Source organism: Chiloscyllium punctatum, chromosome 6, assembly GCF_047496795.1.
Source record: "Chiloscyllium punctatum isolate Juve2018m chromosome 6, sChiPun1.3, whole genome shotgun sequence".
Lineage (NCBI taxonomy): Eukaryota > Metazoa > Chordata > Chondrichthyes > Orectolobiformes > Hemiscylliidae > Chiloscyllium > Chiloscyllium punctatum.
Genome location: NC_092744.1, coordinates 29768698 through 29778107, shown reverse-complemented (window position 1 = coordinate 29778107; position 9410 = coordinate 29768698).

Here is a 9410-nt window from a genome sequence, read left to right as displayed (position 1 = left end):
AATCCGCAGAAAATGGTTGGGCCTAGGACACTACTCTAAGGAACTCCTGCAGAGATGTCCTGGCGCTGAACTGACTGACGTCCAACACTCATAACTATCCTCTGACCCAGATTTCCCATGTTTGTTAAGAAATCAGTTGAGTTAATGTTTCTGATGTTATACTGATGTTGAAGTACAAATCAATAAAGCTACGGGGTACCTAGTTGTTCAGCAACATTATATTGTAAGAGTATATTTACTCGTTCAGAACTTTAGACTCTTTAGGATTTGGCTTACAGTCTGTTGGCAAACACTGCAAATATCAAAAGCCTTCTCTGTGGTTCTGTCTGTCTAAAGTCTCATTATTGACTTTTGTAAATTTAGCCCAATATAGTACCTTTTTGTGAGACACTCATTTCCTACTGATCCTTTCCTCAATACACTGTTGTATCATTGTATATAGAAAGGGAAATCTGAGCCTGAACCACAAACATCTCTGTGACCACCATCTATGAGAAATTATCAAGAGGCAATCGACTGCCTGATTCAAAGACATACCACAGAATCACAGAAGTGTTACATTGCGGAAGGAGGCCATTTGGCCCTTCTTGCCTGTACTGGATTGTTAAATGAGCAACATTGCCAAGTGCCAATCTCCTGCTTTCTTCCTATGTCCTTGCACATTATCGTGATTGATCCTGCTCCTAAATATACTTTAGTGTCTTTTTTTCCCCCCAAGGAAATATTTTACTTCTAATATCAGGGCAAAAATTGAGGAAATTTAATGCTTTGATGAAATTCAGACTGGCAACATCCTGTGAGTTAGTGAGATGTTCAGGGCAAGTAGAATTTAATTTACTACAAATTGCTAATCAAATCATCGAGCCCCAAGGAGGCTACTCAGTTCATTGTGTCACTCTGCCAAGTAGTCCCTACTCTCCTGTTCTTTCCCATTACTCTGTAATGTTTTTCCTTTTTTTTAAAGGGATCCAACTCTCTTTCTAAAGGACAAGTGAATCTGCTTCCATCATCCTTTCAGGCAATGCATTCCAGATCATAATAACTCGTTTGTGAAAACTTTCATTCTCCATCTGGCATTAAGCTAATTATTTCAGATCTGTGACTTTTGATTACTGACCCCCTCATCAGTGGAAACAGCGTCCATCTCTGTGCTCTAGCAGACTCAGATTGTGCCCAGCTTCTCCTCTCCCCTCTGTAAAAGCATCTCTTGGAGAAGTAAAAAACGTTTTTTTTGGTTTAAATGCTTAAGCAAGTGAAGTAAAAGATTCTTTTAAATTATTCAGTTAAAAATGGAGGAAACCCATCATGCTCCTTTAAATATTTACACAAAGCATTGCAGGAATGAAACACATACTATAGATGCTATAAATTTTGAATAGAACAGAAAATGCTTGTGTATCAAGGCAAGGCAAGATCTGCAGAGAGACGAACAGGGTAAATATTTCAGGTTATTGAGCCATACAATAGAATTCCACAATATAATTTCCTTCACACCCTCCTTTGATTGGATCAATTTTCAGAATTGGTTTATTGGTTCAAGAATTGAATGTTATCACTCTCTTATTGTCAGTGCCTCTTTTAAACCATTTTAAAATGTTCAATAAGTGAGTGAAGTGTCTCTTTCGAGAAGGGAAAGTCTAAATCTTGATGTCTATTGAGACTGAAATTTCTCATGTGTGCATTTAATGTGCTTATATTTCTTTTCTGTGAGCAATATGTTGTTTAAACCTTTCAGTCTTTTTGTTTCATCTCAACATTAAGCAGAAGTTCAGGAAGAAAGGAAACTGTCGTTTGAAGGTTGAATGACAGGTGAGTGGATGTGAAAACATGGCAGAGAGATGATTGAATGATGGTGTGAAATGACGGATTTTGAGAAGGTTTTGGAAAGGTTTGGAGAGGTTTTGGAAAGATGGATCAGACCAAGATAATTAAAAGCTTTACCTCTGTTGATAATGCAAAGGAAGAGATGGATAGAGGGCCAGAGACAGAAAACAGCATGGCAGACAGGAATGTAAAGCTGGAGAGTGTTGCAAAGATGAGGAGTGTTGGTGGAACTACATCATCTTAGTGAAGGAAATCAGGTAGATTTCGAATCTCAGCTCACAGTCAAGCACGATTAAAAGGTTTAAAGTTAAGGATGTAAAGGAACAGTAGGGAGGTGATGCTGAGGCATTTGAAAGGGTTTAGGGTGATATAGGCCAAATGCTGGCAAATGGGGCTAGATTAATTTAGGATATCTGGTTGGCATGTATGAGTTGGACCAAATGGTCTGTTTCCATGCTGTACAATTGTAACAGCCAAGATCCCCCCTGTTGAATTATGTAGCAGATTTGAAGGGCCAGGTCCAGTTCAGCCTCCATTTCTTATAAGATTCTGAGAAACTTTTCCCCTGATTCCTACTCATTCTAATGTTGCTATAGCTCCTTGATGCTACATTTGGTCAAATGCAGTCTTGACATTTTAAGTCTTCTCTGGAATTAAGCTCTTTTGTCCATGTTTGAACCAAGGCTATAATGAGGTCAGGAGCTGAGTGGCCCTGGTGGAACCCAAGCTGGGCTTCACTGAGCAGGTTATTGCTGAGCAGCTGCTGCTGGATAGCACTGTTGGTGACACCTTCCATCACTTTACTGATGTTTGAGAATAGACAGGCAGTAATTGGTTGAGTTGGATTTGATCTGCTTTTCGTGCACAGCATATACTGGGACAATATTCCATGTTGTCAATTCGATGCAAGTGTTGTAGCTGTACTGGAGTGTGACAAGTTCTGGAGCACATGTCTACAGTACTATTGTCAGAATGTTGTCAAGGTCCATACCTTTGCAGTATCCAGTGCCTCCAACCATTTCTTGATATCACATGGAGTGAACTTAATTGGCTGAAGACCGGCGTCTGTGATGTTGGGGACCACTGAAGGAGGCTGAGATGGATCATCTACTCAGCATTTTTGCTGAAGATTGCTGCAAAGGTTTCAGCCTTATACTTTTTATTGATGTACTGGGCTCATCCGTCATTGAGGATGGGGATATTTGTGAAGCCTCGTCCTCCAGTGAATTGTTTTATTTCCACCACCAACTGGATGCAGCAGGACTGCAGAGCTTTGTTGATTCTGAGATCTCTTAGCTCTGTCTAACACTTGCTGCTTTTGATGTTTGGCACACAATTAGTCCTGTTTCACTAGGTTGACACTTCTTTTTAGGTAGGCCTTGTGCTGCTCCTGATATGTCATCTTGGATTCTCCACTGAACCAGGGTTGATCCCCTCGCTTCATGGTAATGCTTAAGTGGGAGGATATGCCAGGCCAGGAGGTTGCAGATTGTGTTGGAGTAAATTCTGCAGCTGCCGATGATCCATAGTATCTCATGCATGCCCAAGCCTGAGTTGCTAGATTTGTTAAAAATCTGTCCCTTTTAGCACAGTGATAGTGCCACACAACACAATGTAAATCATTCTCAAGGTGAATACGGGACTTCGTCCTCACGAGGACTGTAAAGTGGTCACTGTCATACAGGTGCATCTCAGACTGGAGAAGATGAAGTCAAGTGTATTTTACCCTTTTGTTTGTTCCATCACCACCTTTTGCAGACCCAGTCTAGTGACAATGTCCTTTAGGACCAAACCAGCTTGATCAGAATAGCTTCTGCTAAGCCACCTGGCCGTGATCACTGAAATCCCCGGAATACGTTCTGCACCCTTAGTGTTTACTCCAAATGGTGTTCAACATGAAAAAGCGCTGATTCATCAGTTGAGAGAAGACAATACACGGTGATCAGAAGGAGGTTTCCTTCCCCTGCTAGAGCTATGTCACGAAACCTCATGATGTCTGAAGTCAGATTTTAAGGACAATTGTTGTGTGACCATTTTGTGGCTTGACTGATGGTGATTGATACAAGTGAGGACAGTTAAAAGACAATGCTGTGGGTCTGGAATCGCATGTAGCTCACATCAGGTAAGGGGATGGTAGATTTCCTTCCCTAAAGCATATTAATGAACCAGATGGATTTTTCATGACAATAGTTTCATGGTCATCATTAATTTTTAAAAAAAATTTTAAACCTGCCATGGTGAGATTCAAACCTGGATCCCCAGAACATTACATGAGATTCTGGATTAATAGTCTGGTGATAACACATCTAGACCATCACTTCCCCTCTATTATTGGACAGGTGGCCTTTCAGAGCAAAAGTAGCTCTAACTGTAGAAGAAATTGAGCTGAATGCTCTTAATGTTCTGATCAAACATGAGAGCACACTGGACACCACACCTTAGGAAGGTCTTGAAAGGAATACAAGAAGGATTTGTAGGTTTACAAGAATGATACCTGGACTTCAGAGGTTAAATTATGAGGAGAGATTATAAAAAACGATTCGGTTTTCTGTAGAATTTTAGTAGGTTAAGGGGCGATCTATTAAAAGTCTTCAAGATATTAACAAGACAATACAGGGGGCAAATAAATTATTTCTACTGTTTGGGGCTTCTCAAATTAGGGGGCATAGTCTGGGATTGAGGGCCAGACCAGTCTGGAGAGATACTGGATTAGTGGTGCTGGAAGAGCACAGCAGTTCAGGCAGCATCCAACGAGCAGCGAAATCGACGTTTCGGGCAAAAGCCCTTCATCAGGAATAAAGGCAGTGAGCCTGAAGCATGGAGAGATAAGCTAGAGGGTGGGGGTGGGGAGAGAGTAGCATAGAGTACAATGGGTGTGTGGGGGAGGAGATGAAGGTGATAGGTCAAGGAGGAGAGGGTGGAGTGGATAGGTGGAAAAGAAGATAGGCAGGTCGGACAAGTGCTCAGACCCCACCCCTCCAACCCTCAGACCCCACCCCTCCAACCGTAACAAGGACAGAACGCCCCTGGTGCTCACCTTCCACCCTACAAACCTTCGCATCAACCAAATCATCCACCGACATTTCCGCCACCTCCAAAAAGACCCCACCACCAGGGATATATTTCCCTCCCCACCCCTTTCCGCCTTCCGCAAAGACCGTTCCCTCCATGACTACCTGGTCAGGTCCACACCCCCCTACGACCCACCCTCCCATTCTGGCACTTTCCCCTGCCACCGCAGGAACTGTAAAACCTGTGCCCACACCTCCTCCCTCACCTCTATCCAAGGCCCTAAAGAAGCCTTCCACATCCATCAAAGTTTCACCTGCACATCCACCAATATCATTTATTGTATCCGTTGCTCCCGATGTGGTCTCCTCTACATTGGGGAGACTGGGCGCCTCCTAGCAGAGCGCTTTAGGGAACATCTCCGAGACACCCGCACCAATCAACCAAACCACCCCGTGGCCCAACATTTCAACTCCCCCTCCCACTCTGCCGAGGACATGGAGGTCCTGGGCCTCCTTCACCGCCGCTCCCTCACCACCAGACGCCTGGAGGAAGAACGCCTCATCTTCCGCCTCGGAACACTTCAACCCCAAGGCATCAATGTGGACTTCAACAGCTTCCTCATTTCCCCTTCCCCCACCTCATCCTAGTTTCAAACTTCCAGCTCAGTTACTGTCTCCTTGACTTGTCCGACCTGCCTATCTTCTTTTCCACCTATCCACTCCACCCTCTCCTCCTTGACCTATCACCTTCATCTCCTCCCCCACTCACCCATTGTACTCTATGCTACTCTCTCCCCACCCCCACCCTCCTCTAGCTTATCTCTCCATGCTTCAGGCTCACTGCCTTTATTCCTGATGAAGGGCTTTTGCCCGAAACGTCGATTTCGCTGCTCATTGGATGCTGCCTGAACTGCTGTGCTCTTCCAGCACCACTAATCCAGTATTTGGTTTTCAGCATCTGCAGTCATTGTTTTTACAATTCTGGAGAGATGTTAGGGATCACTTATACACACAAAAAGTGGTAGATATTTGGAACTCACTTCTTCAAATGGCAGTGGATGCAGAATCAGTTGTTAATTTTAAATCTGAGATAGAAAAAAGTTCTGTTAAGCCAAGTTATTAAAGGGATATGGACCAAAGGCAGATATATGGAGTTAGCCCACAGATCAGCCATGACCTCTTCGAGCCTGTTCTAAAGTTCAAGGGGCTGAATGGCCTACTCCTGTTTTATATTCCTTTGCTTCTGTGTACAGTACTATGTCTGCAATGATGTTGCTAAGGAACAATACATAAATTGGGGGACCAAGGATGGGTGTTTTGGGGAGATGATGATCTGGGGGAGAAAACAGAGGTGCTTTTTGAAGGTGATGAATAAAGCATAAGAGTGTTTTATTTCCATTTTATCTGTGGGATTTTCAATTTCTGACTCATTTAGCCACAGATATGGTTTAAGACTGAAAATTAAATTTCACTTCACGTCGAATTAAAATATGTGAAACATTCAACACAATTTTTAAGCAAAATAAGGTTTTGTGATTTAAGGAGAGGAAGTGATGGAGGAACTCAGAATGTCTGGCAGCAACTGTGGAGAGAGAAACAATTGAATGGTTTTTGTCTTCAAAATAAACTGTCCTTTCGTTTTGTGATTTCTAAGCATTTATTCTCTGGGTCAAAAATCTGGAACTCCCTTCCTAACAGCACTCCCTCCACCCTTGGACTGCAGAGGTTCATAAAGGCACCTTCCTCAGGGCAATTAAGGCTAGGCAGTAAATGCTTAGCCAGAATGTCCACATCCCATGAACTAATACAAAAATATCCTTTTTACAGTTAAATATTAAGCCTACTAACTGAGTAAATCTCAGCTGATCAGTCTGTGGTTTGTGGAATGGAACTTGATGTGCCTGCACATTCCACTGCTTTCAAAAATGATCTTTCTCCTTACCGTTTCTAAAATGACATACTACTGTGGTTTCCCAAACAGAAAAGTAGCCTTCTTCGAACAGCAGCTGCCACGTGATAGAAACAGATAGCAAGACAGAGAGTCATAGAATCCCTACAGTGTGGAAACAGGCCCTTCTGCCCAACAAGTCCACACCGATCTTCTGAAGGGTAACCCACCAGTCCCATTCCTCTACCGTATTACTCTGACTCATGCACCTAGCCTACACATCCCTGAACACTATGGGCAATTTAGCATGGCCAATTCACCTAACCTGTACATTTTTGGACTATGGGAGGAAACCAGAGCACCCGGAGGAAACCCACACTGACACGGGGAGAATGTGCAAACTCCACACAGACAGTCACCCAAGGCTGGAATTGAACCCAGGTCTGTGGTGCTGTGAGGCAGCAGTGTTAGCCACTAAGAAGAGAGAAAAGGACCATAAATGTAAAGGAATCACGTGAAGGGACAGGAAACAGTGAAACCAAGATAAGGACATTTTGTGACAAATAGGCAACTAGGTAGTCAACCTTGGATATGCTCTGGTGCTAACAGGCAGAAAATTGAGACACATTGAAATAGTGGTAGACATAAAGTTGATTAGGCACTGTGCTGCTAAATCTAAACAAGATCAATAATGTTGTCATATGTCATGATTATTAGGCAAAAACAAATTCTGGTAACAGCAAAATGGCAATGGGGCTGGCTGCAATATGTGATTGCAATCATTGGACATTGGGGAGGTGTTGATATTGGACATCTCTGATCTGGACTATGACTGTAAGCATGTGAGCATCTCAACCTAACTTAAGTTTTAGTTTCATTAAAAAAAAGTGTTAGAATGCCTCAGGGAGCATTTATGCAGATTTTCTTTTCCCAGGAGAAAAATGACAGCTGGTACATGGGTCTGTTGGAACAAACAGGTTTGAGGGGCAGCATGCCCTTTTCAAATTTTCTGACAGTTCACTGGTTACCATTACACACAAAGACACCCGAGTCAGGGAGTAAGTAAACAGCTTGTAGTGCTCAAATATTCAAAGTCCAATTTTCTTGCCACATTAAATCAAATATTTCTGCGAACATAACACACAGCATTCAAGTAAACACAACTTAGTCATGTCTGAACTCAATTAAATCAATAAACACATTCAGCTATGGTACTCTGGTTTACAAGTAAATCCCATCAGCAGTAGAAAGTGTCTCAGCGCTTCATTTCTCAGATAATTCATGATTCAATCAGAATTTTCCAGCTACAGTCATCATTTTGGCCCACATTGTTAGTTTGGTTGGATGCAGACTGTCAGCATGTAATGTGCCAGGAATTTGGCATCAGTTCATGTTGCTGAAAAGTGGCAGGGCCAGCTCCTCAGAGTTCAGAATTTTAACAACAATAATAATTAACAAACAAGGTAGCATCTACGGCAACATTTCTGCAACAGGCTAGGTGCCATAAAGTTTGAAAAAAAAAATTCTCAGGAACCGTGGATCAGATTCTCTACCAGACTAGACAACTACTTCTATTAACTTGGCATCTTCAAGCACAGGAAAACATTCCAAGGTGCTTCGCAGGAGTGTCAACAAATCTGAATGTGACACCAAAGCAGACCTTCCCAATTCTTCTGAGTCTCCGAAATTGTCACAACCCACCAATGAAACCTGAGAGGGTTGGGTGAATTGTTTGGCCTATGAAAGTATGTTAGGGTAGGAGGGCTGCTGGTATAATTCAGATAGACCTTCATTGCAGCCTTGAGGACTTGGAGGTAACAGCCACAAAAGTTCATTTTGCGAACACTTGGATTCCTACCCGTACTTTGGGAGGCCTGGATATTAGGCAATGTCAAGAAAGGTGATGAATAGATTGACCAAAGCAATTGGTCTTAAAATAGAAGAGGTAAATGAGGCAGATGAAGGGATTATTAAACATAAGGCCACGATAGAAGGTTGCTGGCACAATTATCAATAGTGATGCACAGGAAGCCAGAATTGGAAGAGAGCACAGATCTCAGAGAACGGCTGACATTACAAAGATAGGGAGGGTCAAGAAATAGATGAACTTGAAAACATGGATGAGAATTTTAAAGTCAAGGTGTTGCTGGATAGAAAACCAAAGTAGGTTAGCAGAATCAACACGGTTTTGTGGAAGATAAAATGTGTTTAGCTAACTTATGAGGATTCTTTCAATAAATAACAAAAATGCATGAGTAAAGGGGAACTAGCAGATATGGTGCACTCAGATTTCTATAAATCATTTGATAAGGTACCACATCAGAAGTTATTAAACAAAATAAGAGCTCATGGGGCAAGTGTTAGATACTAGTATGGATGGGGACTGGTTAGCTAACAAGAAACAGAGTAGACATAAACGGGTATGCTTTGGGTTGGTAGAATGTAATGAGTGGCATGGTGACTCACTAGTTAGCACTGCTGCCTCACTGCACCCAGGACCCAGGTTTAATTCCAGCATTGGGCAACTGTCTATGTGGAGTTTGCACATTCTCCCTGTGGGTTTCCTCCCACAATCCAAAGATGTGCAGGTCAGATGAATTGGCCAACAGATGTACTACAATAAAGCACAATCCCCTTGATTAGGAAAGGAACATGAACTAATGAATGAAGAAAGCACCCAATAGAAT